This window comes from Onychostruthus taczanowskii, unplaced genomic scaffold (assembly GCF_017590055.1).
Source record: "Onychostruthus taczanowskii isolate IOZ18803 unplaced genomic scaffold, ASM1759005v1 scaffold23, whole genome shotgun sequence".
In the NCBI taxonomy this organism is placed as follows: domain Eukaryota; kingdom Metazoa; phylum Chordata; class Aves; order Passeriformes; family Passeridae; genus Onychostruthus; species Onychostruthus taczanowskii.
This window is the reverse complement of record NW_024499573.1, coordinates 10,160,711-10,183,270: the sequence shown is the minus strand read 5'-3', so window position 1 is coordinate 10,183,270 and position 22,560 is coordinate 10,160,711. Positions and strand designations below refer to the sequence as shown.

General features: G+C 40.2%; 1 protein-coding gene across 2 annotated transcripts in view; it reads left to right on the top strand.

Moving 5' to 3' along the window:
* PLXNB2 (plexin B2) overlaps nt 1-22,560 on the top strand; it is a 251,059-nt gene that overhangs the window by 113,386 nt on the left and 115,113 nt on the right. The gene's annotated exons all lie outside the window — the stretch shown is intronic.

Below are 22,560 nucleotides of genomic sequence, written 5' to 3'. Positions count from 1 at the left end.
TGAAGTTTACAATCTGTTTTATAATGCTCCATTTGTAGCTACTAAATCTAGAAAGTTCTCAATCTTTCAAATGTTAAGACAGCAAAATCACTATGTCCCAAGAATCTGAAGTCAGTGTTGCTGCAGTAACAGCCCCACCAAAATATGGAGTGTTTTAGATAAAGATTATTGTTGGTGTGGGATTTTATAACTTCTTCTTCAGTGGTGTTCCATTTTAGACTTTCAGGTGGGGTTTTTTCCTTGAAAATTGGACCCCCTTGCACTTTTCAAGTATTTTTTGGATCTTTCCTCTCTGATATGCTGCCTTGGTCACCAGATGAAAATGGAATAGATGCTATTCTTAGTCTAGCAAGAAAAGTTGGCCTTTAAAGCAGATTTCTAAATAAATTGTAGAAAACCTGTAATTCTAAGATAAGCATGACATAATCACCACTCTCAATATTTTTTTTCTAATTTATTGCATAATAATTTAGTGGAACATGCAAAAGAAAAAGTAGCTGAGGAAATATTACATTAATGAAACAGGTGAGCATAGCCAGTTATTTCAAGATGAACAAGCCTTGCAAGCCCATATTGTAACCCCGTGATCTGTGTGGGGTACTGGAGACTGGAGTCAAATATGGAGAGAGTATTCTTTCTTTCACATAGCCATCACTGGGAGGGAATAGTAACCCAAGCACCTTAGGAATCCAGAGGAAGGGCTGGATGAGGAAACTGCTGAGACATAAATGTGCAGAGAATTTGAAAACTAGGATTACATGGGAGGAAGAGCACTCGTGGCTGGTGTATGGGCAGTGCTGTGTCTGTGCCCCCAACTCACAGTGGAGAAAGGTGAGCACATAGGCTTCTCTGGGATCTGGTTATACAACCCTCCCAAACTGTAAAATTCCTTTCCTCTTTGTCCTCCTAGACCTGTGGGCTCTTTATTCATTTTGGGACATGGTAGAAGAAGATGTAATTCAAGTGAATTGGCAGTAATTGGGTAAGAAGGGAAGAAAAGGTATTCCAGAGGGTTTCCATGCAAGGATGCTGCTGTCTTTTGACATTTGCCCAAGTCAATTGTATATATTTCTCTGTACTGGAAAACCTATTTTAAAGGGAGAAGTTGGGATTTCCAAATCCTAGGTGTACTTTGAGATTTGCCACAGCAAGGTACTGGAAACAAAATATTATTAAAGATAGGCCTTGGTTTTTATCTTCTTTCTCCTTACTCAGAAGGGAGGGGCAGCTTGTTCTGACTATCCAACACCCTTTGAACAAGACAGATTTCACTCCAGTCTTTGCCCAGGGTTTCCCATACACAAATGTGGACCACTCCCTGTGAAATGACACAGAGCCACAAGTTGCTCTGATGAAGGTTGTAGGTGGGATTGTAAACTTCCTGCCTCTTGATTTCTTCTTTTTCCACAGTTTCATTTAAAAATATTTCCTTCTTGGGAGCTTTATGGTAAGTGTCTGAATGCATCTGCTGTGACTTTCATTTCACCTCCTCAAGTCTCTTCTTATAGCAACATCTGGGAAATTCATTTAATTTACTTCAGTGTGAAATTACTTTCAATTTGTCAGACAGCAGCTTTTACTTTAAGTGTTTGACTCCCAAGTGAAGCATGTATCATTAGCTGATCATTATTTCAAGAGTTAAAGTTTGTGTAACTAATATTCTAACTCTCAGCCAAATCCAAATATTATGGTGACCATGCTTTAATGCATGGTCCTCTGATTAGTTTATTATGAAGAGATAACTAGATAGTATATAACAGTGTTGATTTTTACAGCAACCTTTTTTTTTTCTCAATCGAAAAGCACTGTTGTAATAAAACTCAGCAAAAAGAAACTAAGGAGAGCAGTTTACTTTGCTTTGCATTTTTTTATTGGAAGGTTCTTAGTGATTTGGAATGGGTTATAGGAGAAGGAATAGCAGGAGGTGACCTGTAATTCCTGAACATTCTGGGTGCAGGCAATGCAAACACCCATATAAAGTCCTCCCAGGAAACTATCTGTCTTAACATTTTATAGTATGCAGTTTAGTCTTCTGCTTCCTCTATTATTCCCCTATTTTTTCCTATTATGCACATCATTATGGTACATGAGTAACTACTGCATAATCTTTTCTCCACCTGTCCTAGATGTATGCATGCATAGAGTGGAAATTAATTTGCTGTAAAATGCAAACTGTAAGTAAGAATTAATGTTTGAGCTTACCTAAGCACTGGAAGATATATACAAAATAAAGTACCATTGTCACCCTAACTGTGCAGCAGTGAGCAGTACCTAAGTGCCAAATAGCCAGTCTTGTACATTACTCTTCACCAGCCAGTTATAGTCTGTTCTTACCCCCTGTAATACTTTCCACAGGGCTTGGTGTTGCTAATTAGCAGCTGAGAGAGGGAAGGACTGGGAGATAATGAAAGATCACTTTTCCCTCCCTGTTTTTTCTGCCTTTCCCATCTCCCTCACTCATACAAGGGAATGCAGAGCAGGGTGCTGGAGTGAAGCAGTCACATCTAGGAGCTGTGACTCCCAGGAAGGCAGGAGGCAGATGGAGTTATACTCAATCACAGGGTCATGCATCCAAGGATGTCAGTGAAAAAGAAGAGGATTAACATGCCCTCGTTTTCACTGTGTTGCTATATTTCTTTAATGTGTGTGACAGACTGAAATTCATCATGAACCCTCTTAGAGGGTCCACAAACCTCCAAAAGAGCACTGACTCCTGCCCAAGAGGTTTAATGATTCTCCATTGTGTCACAGTCTTCACCCTGTCAGGGGTGCTGTTCCCATGTTTTGACCTTCTCTAACATCTCAGCCAATTTGTTCGGTTTTCTCTCTGAGGAACCTTTCCTCTCTACCTTCCAAACCAGAGCAATAATTAGCCTTTCTCCCCAGAGAGTGGATTAAACTCACTTAAGCCTTTACCACCCTACTAAAGCAGTAAGGAACTCAGATTATCAATTTGCATAAAACAGTGCTGTATTTATTAAAATATATATGTGTGTGTATATAATTAAGTGAGCCAATGCAATGCATGAGAAATTAATGGGAAGGTGGCCCATAATAAGGGTGTCAGTGATTGCTGTATGTGTGCAGGGAAACAGGAGTACTGTGAACATGCCTGGAATTTGGAAAGTACATATCCACTCAGGAGCATTAGTTGCCTCATTGTGTTTAGATGACTTGTATAATTCAGAGTTAATGACTGAATTCATGTTGAAAAACCGTCTGCTCATCTGCTGCTACTCAAAGTCTCAGGGAGACTGAGCAAATACAAAACAGCCATTTTGAGGAGTGATACTGAATCTAAGGCAATTTTCTTACCTTTTAGCTCCGTGGTAAGTAGTGCTTATCCTTCAAGCAGGTGCACCGGAAGGTACTGCCAGTAAATGCTGAAGAGTTCTTCAAGGAGGGAAGTAATGAATGAAAGATATGGTTATAACTACATAACCATTTAAAAATGTCTTCCAATTATGCTGTGTGGAACAAGCATTGTAAGCATCCAGTGAGGATACAATTTTCTGAGCTGCAGGGATTTATTGATTTATTATATTTTTCTCTCCATGGAATTGGTGGGAAGGATTAACTTTCACTTACACTCTGATGACATTTTTCACTGGTACTATCATCCCCATTCTCCAGCCAAATGTGCTGCTGAAATGTGGCAGGTGGCTTTGCCAGTAATTGCATGCTACTTCATTCCACTTTAAATGAAAGTATAGAGTACACTGGCCTTCCTCTCTCATCACTGGCATGCTTCACAGCCGTATGGTATTGACTTAGAAAACGCAGAAGAGTGGGCTTCCCTTTAAATTGCAAAGATGTGTTATCTTGCTGTACATTCCCATAGGAGACAGTAACTCAATTCCTGTGCAATAAGCTTCTGACTCCAGCACTTTTTCATGTCAAAAAATAAACAAACCACATCAATTTTTTTAAATGTCCACTTTTTTTTTTTTTTTAATGATAAAAGAAACTGAACATGGTTTTGAACATTTAAAATTTATTATTTGGTGACTCGTAGGCAAGTTTCCATTACCGTATACAAATGCTGGATCTCATTCTGAGGCCAGTAACCATGCTCTGGTAGAAGATGGCTTTTCTTTGGCCCCAGCTGTGCTAAACACTGTTATAATTAGCACGATGGTTAACTTAATCAGAGCACTTGGCTTGGGAGAGAGGTGTTACAGAGTACACCATAATTAGCATTTTCATTTCTTTGATCCTGAGTCTGTCTTTATTGACAGAAATATCAAGAGCTCGTTTGTTTTTTTTTCTTTTAACACTTCAGGAAGTGGAAGTATGTGTGGCTGTGAGATTATTAATTTAGTAATGATTTCAGAAAAAAAAACAAACAGACCTGTCCCAAAGGAAGTAGAAGGGATAAAGATCTGCATGTATGGCAAATATGGTCTTTAGTGCTGCAGCATATGGTCAGGTATATGGCCAGGAAACACCTCCTGGGGCAGCTGCATCCCTTTGAAGTTGCATGGACAATGTTAACAGCATCTTAAACATTTCCAGCATGCTGCCGTGGACACATGGCTGCTGTTTGAGTCTGTAGAAAAGGTGATGTTTCATTAAAGTTGGGAAAGGGAATGCCAGAATTGTGATCTGTTTGGAAAAAAACCCACAAACCCAAAGATTTGGGTGATTCTATAGCAGCTAAAGTTTTAGATACTTGCCAGCTTGGTCACTGAAGCACAAGCATCCCTTCCTACGTGCCTGATATGAGCAGGTGGTGAAAGCATGCAGCAGACCAGATGACTGCTGTTCATGAAAAAACATAACATTTATGCTGTCAGACAAAATGCTGAAGACTTCCAAACTTGCATCTGGCATCACTGCCTTGATTGCAGGGGAGGAAAGTTGAGATGCTCAAGAGATTCTTCTCATCACACACCGCAGAGTGGAACAGTCTCTTGCAATGCCAGCTAACAGAGGATATTAAAAATAGGGGACTAATTAGTAGGTGAAGCCACTGTCTACCTTCCTGAGATAGTCTTTTTAAAGGTTGATAAGCGCACTGTCCTCTTTGCTCACACTGGAGTGCCTGTAATGCTTTGTATCTCCAGTGCATACTGGATGAACTATACCAAATTAATTATCTTAGCTGGTTCTGAGCATTTGTTCAGCAAACTGGAGCAAATGCTGTGTGCACTCATCCTTATTGACTTTGGGATGGTGGTAGCTCAGGTATGGGTAGACACAACCTCTATATTTAACTTTCTTATGGTGTCTCAAATTTTTATTACTGGTTTGTAAAAAGAAGGTATAGCAATGTTTATAATGAAAAAGTGGGGCAAAAGTAGTTGAGGTTCTTATAAGAGCTCTTTGCGGGTTTTTACTCTTCCTTTATATGTATCTGTTTCCAGTCTTTTACAAAGAGGAAAAGCTATCACATACACTTGTTCTTATAGTTCATTTCAATCTGCTTTGCCAGTAGAAAAATCATATGCTAATAGAGGCTGTAGAGAATGCAGCCGTCATTAAGGGACTTCCTATGTTATCCTTGACTTTGCTAGATTACTTTTATCTACTCAGGATGGATAATAATTTTTAAAACATTTATGTAGCTAGGTTTTAGGTCAATAGCAAGTTAAATCATTTATTTAAATAATCTTGCTTAGTGGAAAGTATGTGGAAAGACCCTCTCACTATTTTTACAGGATTATTTTCATATCAGCATTAAAGCAGCAAGCACTATTCTTGACAGTAGACTTGGAAGATACCCATTATTTGAGAGACATGATAAAAACAGTATAATCTTTTCCAATACCAATACAAAGCCAGTAATTGTCTGTTTCTGCCATTCCAGTTATTTATGTAATTATACTTAATGCCACACAGATTTGAGAAGAAAAGGCAATAGTTGCTGCTGTTTCAGATTAATATTTTTCCGTTCTGAGATCATGAAAACAGTAAATACCTCTTGTGGTGGTGGTAGAAAGAAAAAAGGACAATGGATTTGTAAACAATTGATCAGAGGAGCTTAACTGGAGGAGGGAATGTGTCTTTTTTAAGTCTGTCTCCTGACCACACAATTGCATCATTCCTAAAGTTCACTGATTACTAGGAAATGCTGCCATTGCATAATATCACTTCTTGGATGTTAATTCCTTTATTAAATTAAAATGTATAGTATTTTTACAGTGGATTTTAAAGGTATGAAATTTAACTGTCTTAAACCTGGACATATCTAGACTATTCTGCTTTGCTCAGTTCTTCTGTGTCACAGTCCTGGTGCAACCATTTGCCTTGTGGCCAAAAAGTGCTTTAATAGTAAGATACCTCCCATACTGCAGTTACGTCCTGCTTAGCATAAGTGGGTTGGCCAGGGTTAAGGAGCTCTAGGTGGTAAGTCCCTGCCCTCCATCTAATCCCACATGCTGGAACAATCCAAGGTGGCTTGCAGATGCCCCTGGAAAGTACGCCAGGGCTTTCAGACTCCAGGATTAGAGGAGCTGCTTGAAAGCTTACAGGTGCATCTTGCCTTCAAATTCACTGCATTCACTTGCACTCAGTCTTGGGTATTTGAGATGCTTCTTCGCAGTATCTGAAGAGAAAGAAACTGGCTGTGTATCACATCTACAGCAGAATGCTCAAGTTAGAAGTTCAGATTGGGTTCATCCATTTAAAGCACCATCCATTGGTGCATCCATTTAAAGCAGATAAAGAAAAAAACTGGATTTTGTCAGTCCACTCAAAAAATAACTATATGCTCATGGATTTCATAATATAGTGTTCCTCTAGTTTGGTCAGCTAGTAGTATTATACTTTTGTACAAATTCACCACTTAGCCTGAAAGTTCTGCCGGAGCTAGATAATAGCAATTTAAAAAGTCATCATTTTATTTTTTCTGTTTTTTAAATGACTTTAGGTGATGGCAAATTTACTTCATGCAAATGTGAAAGGTTCCAGTGACTTACTTGCATTCATTTCTAACACTTCTTCCTCATTTTTTGCCTGAATTTAATCTCAAAGCTCCATTATTCAAGTGAAAAATCCTGCCAGCAGCAGTAGGAGGAAGCTGGGCTCCGGCATAGGCAAAGCAGGCAGAGGCCCATGACTGCTACTTAGCATTGTTTTGCTTACTGTCCAGTTGACCTGGATAACCTCAGCTTTGTCTGTTCCTAGTAATGCTCCTCTGAAGTGCTACAAGGATGTTTTCTGCTTTGTGTCTTCCCCTAACTCAGGTATTGAAAGATCTCATTCATCATCCTAGCCACTGCATCCCTGCCAGAGTTTTAGCTGTGGCTCACCGTGGCCCTGAAGTCATCCTTCAAGTCACTGCTTTCCAAATTAGTTCACCACACTGAAAGTTTAACCTGTGTTTGAAGAAGCATGACCTTGCATTCTGTGACTGCTATAAGTAATGTCATTCAAAGAGCTACACAAAGCATATTTTTCAGCTTACTTTGAACTGACCTGCCCTTAGTCTGGCTGCTATACCATTAGTTATATCACCTTCGCCTTGACCGCCACAGTGCTGTTTGCTTCCACATCACCTAAGACTATAGACCTGTATATACACAAATCAACCACAAGTTTCATTTGGTTCTGGGAGTCTCATTTTCTGAAGTTTCTTCTATTTAACTGCAACACTTCTGTTCTGTGGGATGCATTCCTCCGTTTCACACTCCTCTTTCAGAGAAAGAATGGAAAAGGCAAGTAATCTTTCATCTTGTGGCTCTTATGTTTTGTGCAGGGTTCCTACTGCTGCAATGCAGTTGAAGATACTGCAGAGGGATATTTAAATTCAAGCCAGGGAAAAAAAACCCAACTAATTAAAGTGAGGAAAAAATTATGAATGCATTTCTATTTTTAGGATTCATGAAACTTGCCTTAACAGAATTTTTGGGCTTCAATTAATAGACATTCCGTTTTTAATTGGAGCATTTTGCTGCATACAATAGTTTAAAGTAAAGGGTGAGTTAATTGGGCATTTATTTGAAAATGAAAAAATTTTAGTCCAGGGGAACTAGAGTGTGGTTTTGAATATGGTATTGACTATTGTGTTTGCGGGGTGCCCTGATACAGGAAGGAATGATGAGTCTGACTCCGTGTTCTCAGAAGGCTAATTTATTATTTTATGATACTATATTAAGGAATACTAAACTATACTATAGTAAAGAATACAGAAAGGATACTTACAAACTGCTAAAAAGATAATAATGAAAACTCGTGACTCTCTCCAGAGTCCCGACACAGCTTGGCACTGGTTGGCCAATGAGTCAAAATAACTCACACCAGAAACCAATGAAACAATCACCTGTGGGTAAACAATCTCCAAACACATTCCACATGAGCAAAACACAAGAGAAGCAAATGAGATAAAATTGTTTTCATTTTTCTCTGAGATTTCTCAGATTCCCAAGAGAAAAATCCTGGGCAAAGGGATTTTTCAAGGAATGAGAATGTGATGAATGACTGCATAGCTAAGGGGGCTAGGGAAGGGAGGAAGATGAGCAACAGACAAATTACACTATTGGACATCTTAGTTAGCTATGCATTCTGGGTGCTGTCCTTAACAACTATGGCAAGAAGAAGATATCACAAAACATACCAAAAAGTGGATTTAAAATAATAACTTCACCCTGCAAGCTCTATGTTCATAAGTGAGTCAGGAGTTGCAGAACTTATCAAGAGTTTTGCTTAGCTCACATCCCCTGCCATAGATGAGCTTCTAGGTGGTTTTATTTGTGCCCTTTCCTGCTACTCGCATTATTCATGCACTACAAATATATAGAGATTTTCTGCCCAGGGTGTAATGTCAACTAGCTGAGGTTTTTTGTGGCAGCCAGCAAAAATAACAAAGGGAAAAGGGGAGCTCATGGAAGGTACTGTGACAGCCAGTGCTCAATGGGCAACATTCTGCTGCTTAACAGGAACACAGCTCCTGGGGGCAGTGCTGGCAGATCAGGTCCACTTCTGCATCCAGGTGATTTTGATTCCAGAAACCTAGTCCTTTTACCATTAGGCCAGATTGCTATGCTAAAGGCTTTTTAAGGGAAGAGGAAAGGAGTACTTGAGTTTCCAAGACTCATGTGCTTTGAAGTCACTGATGCACAAAAATCACTGCTCTTACTGCTGTTTAGTCATACCACCTTAAAAACTGTGAAATTGGTAAAAAAATTCAAATATCATCAGATCAGGCTTCTGTTTTCTGTGTGAGAGCATCTGCTTAGAAAAACTGGATTGTACTTTTTTTCAGAAAGTAAATGACTTGTCACAAAGCACTGCTTTGTTCCTATCCTGGATGTTATCTTGAGCCACAGAATAGGGCTGTTGCTTTGCATTTCATGTGCCGCATTAACCTCTCTCCCAAATGCTGGAGCCATCAGAGAACCACTGTTGCCCCTGTACATGGGAGCAATCTTAATTACTGCATCAGCCTCAGAATAAATTCACAGTTAGTAAAATATGGTGATGAGAAGGAGAGTGATAGGCAGATAAGCAGGACTTTGGTAAAAATGTCAGCTGAGTAGTTTTCTTGGCATGTTGTTTGGAACCAAAACAAAGTCCTCCTCTTCCAAACACTGTATTCAAGTCAGGTTCAGATATGTTTTGTTTAGAAAGCATCTCCATCAATCTGAATTAAATTTTTCTCAAGTGATTTTCTGCAGATTGAATTATCCTTTCAGTTGGGATGGGGGAATTGGAGGGAAATGCTCCCACATTTTCCCCCTATAGCACGTAATTAAAGAATGTCTCTGACCACTGCAACAATATGATGTTTTTCTTTACCAAGCACAAGCATGCATTTGAATTGGATAACTGCAAAAATTGCTTATCAATGTTGATGACTACATTTGGCTCAGAAAGGAGCATTAGCATTAAAGCAGTGAATACCTGGATTATGGCATTGTGAAGTTTGAAGAATTCCTTTTCTTTAATCAAGTGCAGACAGCCTGCTTCCAATTTTTACTAACTCACACATTTTCTTAAAAATAGACAGGTTCTACTTGTGATATAACACCAGTAGTGCTAAGTGGCTTATGTCTCCCTCCACAAAGGATACTCGGCCCCTGCTGTTTCCAAGCTTACTGAAATATAATTAGACTAGCTTGACTTTGTGAAGTGGCAACATAGAACAGTTATAGGACATCAAGAGTCACTTTGTTCCTTTGCTCTTAATGTCTGTATTTGAAATCCAAACATAAGTATCTTGATGACCCAAAAAGGAGAGCAATGATGAATAGCTATCTCAAGCCGAATGAATTTAATCTTTTGCATAAAAATGCTGAGGTGGTATTTTTTTGTAGAGATGTAGTCCCATCCAACTGCATGAGCTTCCCTTGTTTGAGGGAGGCTCCGTGTTATGGTCAACGACTACTTGTTTCCTTTTCAATTTTTTTTTTCTTCCTTCTTCATAGCCATCCTTGTTAGCGCTGTATTGTAAGCATATTTTGAATAGAGACAATTATCTCCTTCTCCCCTTTTCCTTTTTTTATTTTTTTTTTATTTTGAACTGCTTGATCATTTTAGAGATACAACCACAATGACCTTTCCTAACAATTCTGCCAGGAGGATATAAAATTGAATGTTTCATTATTAGTATTATACCATTCAGACAATTGAGTTACTTTTCTTAAATATTCCAAGTTCAAGAATAAATATTGGAAAATTATTAGACTCACTCATGTTTAAAGAATGAGATAACTTTTAAATGCAAATTTATATGATAATGCTGAAACTTAGAAGTATAATTTATTCTGGAAATATGCAAAAATAGTGAATTTTAAATATATATTATTGAAAAGTTCAAGTAGTTCTTGCAAACTTGAAATACATTATCTTTGTGGCATGCTCATATTAAAAAAAATTATGTGTCTAAATGGTAACAAATGAGCCAGTGTTTACCATGGTAAGGAGTACATTGGGGACATAACCATTAGACAAGGGTAATTTAGTTTTAGCATTATCAGTTAGAAATACTGCAGTTGAGTGGAATATTTTATTACATGAAAACATCTGTAACCAATATATCCCTTGGGAAGATTACGTGACCTGTGATCTGTTTGGAAAAAAATGTTTTGGTTTTACGAGGCTGTTCAAAAGCAAGTATGTGCAGTGGGCTGTGTCCCAGCGAATCTGGAAGGGGCTCCCTCCTCTTGGTGTACCTCCTGGAAATTTCTGGGAGCTGTAGCAATATTTCTGCATTCCAGACTGTAGTCTTCAAGCTCACTCCATAACTCATGGCACTGAAAAAGACCTAGGAAATGTGTGCAATCATGTTCTCTACCTTTAGTGCTACTGAACAGATTAGTGTATTTTATATACATATATATATATATATATATTCTATGTAATATTTAATACCACTCGATGCCACACAATGTTTACACACAATTATCCCTATTGTGAGGTATTCTAAAGCTGCAGCAGTCATAATAAGTTTCAGGTCAAAAAGCACAATGCAGACTACTGAATGTATGTTCACATTCTATTGAAGTATGCCAGTAATACAGGACAAACAGCACCCTTTGTATCCTTCTCAGGCCTTGCTCTGTTCCTGGCTGCTATTTTTTCCCCTCTGTCTTTCAATGAAGCCAAAATATGTCATCCCAACTTAAATTTGCAAAGCAGTCACTTGTCCCCTAGCCTTCATAGTGCTCTGGCAGGAAAACAAAGTACTCAAATCTTAAGGACCTTCAGTCAAGGCTTGGGAACTTGGGGAGCCAGGAAGACAGAGGGATAGACAGCCTGAACTTGACAGCCCATTAGGTACCTGACCTTCTGCTTAAATGACTATTGAATTCTTGAAGATGTGGATTAATGCTTTCTTTTTTTGGGTGAGATGGGCAGACAGGCATGCCAATTAGAGACAGCTCTGCCATGGGGTGCTTCGGGTCCTACAGTGCAAGTGGTTCCTTAGCACAGTATTTCTATAGAGAGGAAATACAGAGAAAAACTGTGACTTCTTTACAGAGAGGGGAAAATCATCACATTCACCCAGGATCTCATTTCACTATAACACTCTGTCAGTAGAGGTAAAACAATTTGTTTCTAGTTACTTGGCTATTGCCGAGACCCAGAAATCAAAACTGTCCACTTTATGGCCATAGGCATAACGCAGGTATGTTCTAGACCATAATATGTCAAGAGCTCTTTCAGCACAGGGTACAAAATAAGTTTCATGTCAGAAGGACCAGGCATTGCCTTTCTAACATGGAGGATTGTGAACTTTCAGTTCACAATCCTCCATGCAGCTCTGTAGCCACAGAGACCCAAACACAGCAGAACAGAGAGCATTTCTCAGCCGAAAGATCATCTTTACCTTTAAGTGGAGTGAGCTAGTGCTGCTTCTTAAAGAGTCTCCCTGGTCTGGGGGATATTTAAGCCACAGTCTTGTCCATTAAGTACTTTATCAATGCAAAGGTGGAGCAAACCTTTATAGTCAAATGAAGCAGATCTGTGGGCTCTTGTCTGTGGTGATGACACTGTGCCTGGGATTGGGCTAGCTGTGAAACCAAGTGTAATTCATCTCCAAACTACCATCTGTTTGAAAGATACGAAAAGTATGTGCTAACGGGTTGGTGGCAGTACATATTGGTTGCAGGCACGGAATTAGGAGGAGTGTAAAAGTTTTGACCCAGTAAGGAGGGGTGCTGCAAGGAAAGCAGGTCGTTCATGGAATGGAAAATCTTTCATTTCCAGTACCCTAAGAGGCAGGTGAAAATGACACTCATGGGATTTTTTTTCCACGTACAAGACAGTCCCAGGCAAGGCAAGGCAGGCTTTGTGTCACAGTTGGGTAGGCTTTATTTGGAGAAAGTTTATCATGAAGGAAGACACATAATTTCTCATTTGTGAGCAAAAGGATTTCAGATTCTGAAATCAGTGCACAGATAATGCAGAAATGGGACAGCTTGTTTTGTCTAGATTTTTGAGTCTGCTTATGTCAGGAGGTAGGAACTTTAACGTTTCTGGCTCTGTTTTCAGCTGATGGGATATAAAGGAGGCTATGGGGAAAGGCACAAAAAAAGGGCAGCAGGAGTAATGTAACAAGGAAGGAGAAGGTATGTTGTGTATTGAGGAAAGCAGGTGAGCCTCCTGTTTGGAGCAGAAATGTTGCAAAGTTAGTGTTTGCACAGTGTGAAAATAACCCTATTGTTGTCTCACAGAGGAGTTGTTAACAGGGCATACAGGAAACTCTTTGATCAAACACCTACGTCATTTCTTAGTACTCTGCTGTAATTCAACATTTAAACTGCAATGAGTGTTCTCCCGCTGAGATACTTTTTAATCTCTAACATTTCTCTGGAGAGATACTCTGAGCAATTTTGAAATAAAAACAAACATGTACAAATCCAACTTTTTTTTTTTTAATTGTGTAAAAATTTAATGGTTAAGTAGGATGAAAGCAGAGTAGTGTCAGACCACTGGCATAATGGCAACTGCTTGCTGATTCCTGGCTGCATAATCAAGTTAAGGAATGCTGTAAATTAACACATGCTAAGCTTTTAGTTTTGCAGCAATTAATGATTTATGCTGTTCTTCCGTTGACATCATCTCATGTCACGGAAGCATATTTTAACAAGAGGTATGTAGTTCTGGTAATCCCCAGGAAATCTGCACACTGTTTACCAAAACCCACTTTTTTAAAAAGAGTTGTGCTTTGCCAAGAAACCTGGAGCGTGTCAGACTAGAAAAATGCTTCTTTTTGTGCCTGAGAGAAAACAGTATGTATGTGGGTATAAAATCACATGCCTTCATGGTAAAAAAAGTCGAGATAATTGGCCAAACAATGGTGTTTTGCTTCTAGAAGTGGGAAGCCACTTTGATGAATCTTGGGGGTCTGAAGACAGAGGTTTCAGAGGACATAACTTCTTACAGCTGATGACAGATCTTCCTGCTTACCTACAGCAAACAAGCTGAGGAGGCAGCTCTGCTTTTCTTTTCGCTGTTGTTTCATCCAGATGGTCAAAACTGTATTTTAGTTTGTTCTGGATCTGATATTGCAGAAGTATTTTTGGTCCTGCAAACTTTTCACTTAAACAGTTTAGTGGCTATAAATGTGTAATGATCGCTGTTGTTACCTTTGTGATCCACTTGCATTAATGACTTTCCTTTTGTCTTACTTGGCATATGAGGTGAAACAAATGAAAAGCTGTATTAATTATTCATCAACTAAAGAATCTCTTTCACTGTTACTATGTTTCAGGTTTGTAGATACCTTTGCATAAACTAATTGATTTTAGGCATAATATTCCAAGTGGTGTTAATTAATAATTTAAATATAATTATTTTGGAAAGCTTTTTAGCTTTATTCTGAGCAGCTGGCACCAGAAAACAGAATTTGGCAGGGATTTAACTTCACAAATATGGAGCAAGTTTTCTGCAGCTGTTATCAAATGGAATTAGTAACTGAAAGGTGTGGGAATTTTTTTGCATGAAAGGTTAATCAAGCACAAATCCAATTGTGTTCTAACCTAAGATTAAACTTGAAAAAAGTGCGTAGTAGGGGCAGGGAGTTTCCTAAGGCATTTGCACCTCACGGTGACTGAGGAGGGAGGGAAGGAGGAGGGAGGTTAGTTCCAGAGCAATCATATCTTTTATCTCAAGAACTATTTTCAGCAAGGTATGGTGATCTTATTTTCCATGCTCCCACGCTTTGGATAAGAGTTTCGGGAAAACTTTATTTTTCCTTTGCTGGGTATGGATCTAATGCAGATTTCAATACCAGGGGACTACCAACCTTTTGGGTAAACTAGTAATTTGACTCACTGCAGAAGAAATTAAGGTATGTCAATTCAAATAGGAAGCTGATTTATTGTAAATTGTCAGAAAAAAATCTTTACTTCCTGTGCTAGTTGCAAACTTTAGCCACTCTGTGTGGAGAGAAATTAGCTTGTCAAATACAGTTTGCCCATGGATGAAGGTTTTTAGCACTGTAACACTGCAAACAAGAACCTTTGGGGTGGCAGAGCTTTATAACCCGGGCAGCAGGGCGTGGGATGGAAACTGGGTGAGAGCAAATGCTTCCAGATGGAGCAGCATTGCCCTGCAGAGGCACTGATGGCTGGCAGCACAGGCAGCTGCCAGCCCTGGCTGCAGGAAGCTCCAGGCTCCGTGTGCAGGGCCTGCAGCACCGTGTCTGCCATGGGCTGTGTGCTGCGCCAAGGCCCAGGTGTCCCGGTGTCACCGCCACCCTGCCAGCCTGTACCGCGGCACCTGCCCCCAGGTAGGGCACGGGCGCTTCCCAGCCTTCTGTGGAGCCAATTTCAGTGGCTTTAATTACATCTGCGGTTTGGATGGCTTTGCTTGGCCATTAAAATCCATTTCACAACGAGTAGTATTGAAATGAGCAAGGAATATTTGTGGCAGCTGTGGATTTCCTCCAGGACTACAGGAAGAGTAAATTAGTTACTGAAAACCTGACAGTTTGTCCTGAGTGCTTAACTCCTTCCTCTCTGGAAGCTTGATTTTCAGGAGCAAGAGACTTTAAAAGGAAATAGTATACCCAATGTTTTTTTTATTCCTCCACCCCCTTTTTACGGTAGGTCTGTAATTGCAAAACCAGCCAGAAGTGATTTGTTTGGAGAGGAAGTGTGGGAACTTCCTTTATAAATATTGCCTTTCCCTTCGTGTGCATCCAAACGAGGTTTGCTCTGCTGGTGGAAAAAAAAGTGCTTGAACTGAGCAAGCGCTTATTCCCATGGCTCATGCCCCATGTAAGCATGAAAGACAGAAATTTTATGGGGGGGAGCCAAGAAAAATCACACCTAAAAAAAAGAAAAAAAAATTTTAAAAAATCCCAAAAACTAAACAAGGAAATTTTAAAAACTGGTTGTTGGCAAGGGAAAAGCTGGAGTTGGTTGAACACGGAGGCGATCAGCTGGGGGTTTGCCCATCCATTCCCTGTCAGTGCTTTCAGATGTGTTCATCCTCTGTCGGGAGCACTGGGCAGTTCAGGTCCCGCGGAGGGATGGGGGGAAATCAGTGTTTGCAGAGCCGTGATTACAGAGCCTGCTGTGACCTGCTCCGCGAGAGAGGACAGCGCCTGCCCGTGCCAGCTCCTGCTGCTGTTGGGAATGGTTTCTTTTTTCAAAAAGTGTCAACATATATATCTTTCCTAGTGAACCTGAAACAGTAGCCTGTACCCTTCCCCAGCCTAGAAATAAAAGCGTTTGAAATATTTGCAGAAGAAGGGTTCAGCTACACCCAGGGCAGTGTCCGTGCCCAGCAGCAGCAGGCAGATTAGGCTCACAAGGAGAGACCAAGTTTTAACCTGGCAGGAGAAGCCATGCTAGACGTGGGCAGGAGTGTTTGGGGGTGGTTGTGGTTTGTTTTTCTCTTAAGTGAACAGTATCAGGGTGCATGGGCTCTTTGAGCGTGCAGGGGCCAGCTGGCCTGGCTTGCTAACATAAATCAGTGCAGATGATGGGAAACAAGGCAGGGGGTCCCGTTCCCAGCTCTGAAGGATTCCAGATTAGGAAGACAGGTCACAGAGAAAGCAAGGGAGAGTGTGGAGGGAATCAGGCTGATTCTCTGAGAGGCACTGAAGATGGCAAGAGCCCTTCTGTCTGATTTAAAGGAGGAAAGTGTTCTTGTATTGCTTGTAATTAGGTTGAGATTCACCTTGTTCATTGGATTTGATGGACAAATGAGACATTCCTGCTGTTATAACTTTGGATTGCTGTGATGCATTCTGATCTGTTCAGCAAAAGGCACAGCCAGGCCACTGTTGTATTAATGAGAAGGTTGTGATTTTTATACATTTCTCAGTGGGGAAGATGAAATTTCACTCAAGCTCCCAACCAGTCTTTGTAGTGGTTCCTTTTTCCACTTTTAGAAACAAACAAAAGAATTAAATTTGCAGTGCAATGGGCTATCATGGGAGAAATCAGTCACTATAAAAGAAGACACTGGAAACTTCACTGATCCATCCAGCTGGTCTCAGGTGAGGCTTGCCTGGCTCATCATACCCATAGTCCTTACATCCTTTCATACCCCACTTCAGAGAAATGGACATCTCAGTTCAGGATGACAAAGGAATAAACTTCGGGTGATTTTTACTTTTTAAATAAAATTAAAAATAAAATTCACATCTCTCCACTTCTTCCTGTACTTTCTTCTCTGTTCAATGCCATACAAATGCATTTAAAGCCCTACAGTGCTGAGGATAAACTTTTCATTCTGTTATGTCTTTTCTCTTGTTTTCCACACCATTATTTGCTGCTGTCTCTTTATGTCTCTTATTGTCTCTTATCCATGCCTCATTCTCCATTTAACATTTTTACCTTGCTACACTTTGCATTTTTTCCTCTCTTTTTTCACATTCACACTGTCGTGCCTGCTCCTTTCTCCATAAGGCAGGTTGCATTCTGTAATTCAAGGAGTAAACCTTCAAATTCTTGTGTGAGTACTGAGTACATGATGAAAGAGGCTGCAGGACTGGGACCTAGCTTGGCAGACATCTGGGAAAAGGGAGTGAAACCAATTTTAAAGTAGTCTTATTTACTTTGGTGGTTTGTATCATTTTGGTTAGCTATTAAAATGTGAATTTCTAAGGTGAGGTGAGCACCAATGGCATTGTGTAAATAAAGAATTTCAAGAACTTAGTATAAAAGACTTTATAGAGGTAATATATTACTTAAGAGTTGAGAGAAATGAAGTGGCACTTTAAAATCAGTTTTACTAGCACCCTGTGTTTAAAAAAAACCCTTTCTTTTTCTTTTTGTTTAACCTCCTCTGCAAGCCTGGGCATGTTTGAGGCTACCAGGATCCAATTTCATGTAGTATCCTATTTCAAATCCAGACAAGAGCAGACTGATAGAAAATCATGCTGTCAGAAGTAAAACTGCCTGTGGAATGCCTTCAGTGACACAAAGATGAAAGGGAGAATGTAATATAACAGATACTGATTTTCTTTTTTGAGGTGTGAGGCTCTGGAGCAGTGTTCTTGGATATTGCACCATTTACTTTGATTGAACAGTAATGGTTGTAGAACAGTCTTGGTGAATTTTACTGTTCTCCAGTTAGTAGTTAACTACTGTGTTATGAAGAGGGGATGGTTGGTGTTGCTGGGGCTGCTTTAAACCTAAGCAGCAGCTGTAGAATATTTCATGGCAAGCACAGAGCTACCTGTAAGTCTGCATAACACCAGAATAACACAGGATTCCTAATAATTCTTGTCAATGAAGTGCTTATTGGTATTTTGGAATGATTGGGCTACTTCAGTACTTTGAAAACTGCTGGCGAATGTGAGCTAGTCTAACTGCTCTGTGTTTATATTGGTTTTTAGGGTCAGCACAAACACAGATGGCAGTCTGCTTCATTTTCCCATATGTTTCTTTGCCTCTTCCCTGTCCCACAGAGGCCAAAGGATTAAAGAAAAAGAGGACTCTATGAGAATTGAGAACAGAGGGAAACAGAAATAGTGTTTTAGGACTTCAAAGGAGTAGGAAAGTGGAGGGAAAACTGAACTTATGATCTTTGGTTAATTTTTAATTCTGGGTGTCATGGTTTATAAATGGAACAGCATTCCCGAGATAAGTGCTCCCCCATATCCCCAAGACTCTTCCCAAACAAACCACCCACTTGCTCACCCTGCTTTCTTTCCCCTTCCTGCTCCAGGGGTGGAGTTGAGAATTGGAGACATAAAAAGGGGAAAATTGTAGGTTGAGATAAGAAGCAATTCACTGGAAACAGCAATGAGATACAAAAATGAACAGTTAGAGCAGCAGCATTAATAGCAAAGGTATACAAAAAGAGGGTGATTTACATGGAAATAAATGCTCACCAACCATCAAGGTGATGCAACCCTGAGAAAATCAGCAATGACCAACCTGCCACTCTTTTGTGTGACCCAAAGCCACACTTTTCCTAGAATGAGTCCCTTATTTGCCACTCTCCACGCCTCTCCCCCACCAGTGATTATGTGGATGGTATAGAATAACAACCTAGACATATCCACACAGCTCCAAGCTCTGTCCCCTCACAGCTACTGCAAAAAAATTAACTCTACCCTGGATGAAACCAGGACACTGGGTAATTAAAACATTTGGCTATGCCAGGATTATGTTGAATTTCTGGAAAACTGAGAGTTTTTGTTCTGCTGTAATGCGGGTCTGTCTCCTGTGTCCTGTGCTAGGTGATGCTCATGACGTGGGGAGCATTTTGCATTGCTGGGAGACCACCAGGTTGCACAAATAGGTCCCTTGCATGGAGGGGGTGTGTCATGCTGGCTGGCCTTGGCTCCATTTGTGATCAAAAGAAAGAGGGAGGCTTCAGAAAAAAAGTCAGTGTCCTTACATTCTGGTAAAGTGCTGTCTAGAGCCAGCCAAGAGAATAGTGGTGAGCCAAGCAGAGGAGAAAGGAAGTCAATAATAAAACTCAGGAGCTCATGTGCTAGGAGTGAAATCTGGTGCCTGTGGTCAAGGAGGTGGAGAGGGCAGAATAGAGATGACCAAGAGTCATGTAAGCTAGAGAATCAAAGGTGAGGGAAGATAATACATTGGCCAGATATTGTGTGATTCTGAGTTAATTAGAGATATAAATACACTTCAATGTTTAGAGTATTAGGTTGACATCTGATATCACCCTAAAGTTTTTAATATTAAATTCTATATCCTGTTCCCACGTGGACATGGTCTCAGTGTTGTAATTTCACATTCCCAACATTGAAATGTGAAGATCCATTCTCAAAATCAAGCTCAAAAAGCAGTATGTAATGTTATCCTATGTGCTTCATCCTATCAAGGGCACTGTGCTTGTTAGCTCAACAGCTGGATAAAAGTTCCATGGACACGTAAAAGTCTATATGAAAAGTATCTGCTCCATATGTTACATATAGCTGAAGGCTCAAGGGAATGAGTTTTGTGTCTGGGAACCGGATAGCACAGCTTTCCATCCCTGACCCAGTGCTTGCCCTTTTTAACAAACAAACAAGATCCTTCCTCAAAGAAAAGTGGTTTATGATCTGTTTTTAGCTCTAGAAGCAAGCATTAAAAATAAAAAATAAAAAAGAACTCAATATGTTCTTACCCATACTTACAGCAGCATCAGCTTTAGGCGCTGCAGAACAAGTGTCACACTTTGTTCCTTGCTGCTTTCAGAAGCTATTATCTCCCTGGCAGTTACAGTGCCAGGGCAGCATGTTACCTGCTTGCAAAATTTTGATCTTGGGCACAACCAATCAGCCTGAGTTTCTCATCTATTTGAACTGATGGCATTTGAGACCTTGACCCTGAATACAGAGGTGCAGTTGCCTCATAAGGGAGAGGGCATTTGCAGGGTGGGGAGGTTGTTCACAGTTGTCCTGTTTCTGCTGGGTCATTGACCATACAAGGTGGTCTTCATCTTTTCCCCCTAAAGGTGTATTTTGATTTGAAAGGCAGAAATTTTGTCATGTGAAAGGTGGGAGCAATTAAGCTACTTCAGATTGTGACAGGATAAGAGCTAAAAGAAGTATAACCTCTTTCTGTCTTCTGCAGGTTATGGTGGGGAGAGGGAGTCCTCTCCAAAAAGCAGTTCAGGGAAGATTAATTCCAAATCCACAAGACAATCCATGGCAGGACTCTTTCTGTCAAGCTAGTGGAGAGAGAAGAAACAGGAAGATTAGCCTTGTTAGACTGAAGTTAGATTATTAACCATTAGCCTTGTTAGACTGAAGTTAGTTTATTAACCATTCCTCTACCAACTTGCTCTGTTGTGCTCATGGTTTCTGTCACCTTTAAAGAGCAATTTGTCTAAGTTGTCGAAGTACTTTTTGCTTCAGGTCACTTTGCAAGTGCCTCCAGCTGTTAGAGGACCTGTGCTAACAATTATGTATTGAAGTACCTTTAGTTCAAGCAGTACATTTTGACTGGCCTGCGGGCCAAACCCATACCACGAAAAACCAGATCCAGTGTAAGATACTGAAAAAGAGCTGCTGTGCTAGGAGCAGGAGGTAGAAGGAAGAAACAAAACCAAACAAACCAAAGAAGCCTTGTGGCAGATGGTACCACCTGTGTCCATCCAAAGCAGTGTGCCATTTGACTGGAGAAACCTGGAAAATCTGATGACTCAGTCTGAATACATAGGGAGACAGTGAGCAAGATTTCTGGCTTGTGTCCCAAGCCTCTTACGGAAAAGGCATCCAATTTTATAACACAGAAAATTGAATACAATTTAGTAGCATCATTCTCTGGCACAGCTGAACTACAGACTGAAATGCCTGGTGTATCCATGTGAGAACTCCCACATAAGTAGTCAGATGACTCTGTGCCAGGTCCTGAGTTATGGCTGAACCAGTTCTCTCAATAAATACATTTCTGATATTTTTAGCAAAGGATATACCTTTAATAATACCTTTATTATTGGGGGTATAGCTGGCTGGACATAACAGTTAGGGTTGACAGCATTTGATTACTTTTCGAGGCTCAGCCAAATACTAATTTCCACGCACCTCAATTCTGGCATCTGCAAGGCTGGAAGGGGAACCAACTGTGCAAGACGTGCCTAAATTACTGTTCAGCAGTGCTTGCAAAAATGCTCGTAAGGAAAGAGAAAACATGGATATATAAAGCAAACTTCTCAGCAGGATCAAGTCTTGTTTCCTTGCTGACTACCTCCACCTCCTTCCTTCTTGGCTGTCAACAGGATGATAATGGTTTGCATTCCTTGGTACTTCCTTTTAACTTCCTTTTAACTCTGAATTTTCTTTTCCTTTATATGTTTAAGTTGCACCAGATCTGTTTTTCCTGTTCTTGGTAAGACATAGAAAGAAATCTGCCCTTTACCTTGGCCCTGCAGTCTAATTTTTTGTCTGTTTGTCTCTTGGCTTGGCTGCTTTACTTACACTTCCCTCCTACGACCTTCCTCAGTCCAATCCTACATTCTCCAGTTAGGCTATGTCATGCAGCTGTGGTCTAAATATCTCACCCAGCTCTTCTCCCATATGCCTCATCTCACAATTTTGGTGAGCATATGTGTTCATCCTCTACCCAGTGAGGGTTGTTCCCTCATACAGCTTTTCCCTGCAAAGAAATGAATGTACACAGTCTGAAAGACCATCTTCCCAAAGCAACTGCATACAGGGTATGAACACAGGAAATTAAATCCCATGGAACATTAGCAAAATAAGTTTGGTTTAGGACTGGGCAGCCTCAAGAAGCATGAAGGGAAAATAAAGTCCTGCTGATATTTGTGTCTTACTTCCCTGAAAGCCAGTGTTACATGAGTCTAAAAGTCATGTTCAGTTGAGATGAGATGGCTTTAGGAAAAGGCAGTGGACTTTGCCATGTGTTCGGACTCTCTTACTTGGGAACTGCCATGTGGAGGTCTTTTAGTACGTGTGTTGGCTTGTGCTGCAAACTGTTTGATTGTGCATTGCTTGCTTTCCTAAAAGCAACTGAGAAATAACTCTGTGTAAGGAACAGGTTGAGGCATACAACACTCACTGTGTCTATTGCCTGGGATATTTTTTTGAGGACAGTTGTCATCTTCATATTTATGTTGAACAATTTACATGAACTCTTTTTACCACTTTTGGCATATACAGTGATGTTAAAAAAATATTTGGTGGTATTCTATCCTTCCCTAAAAGGACAGACATTGCTTCTCTTCCATTCTTAAATGTTT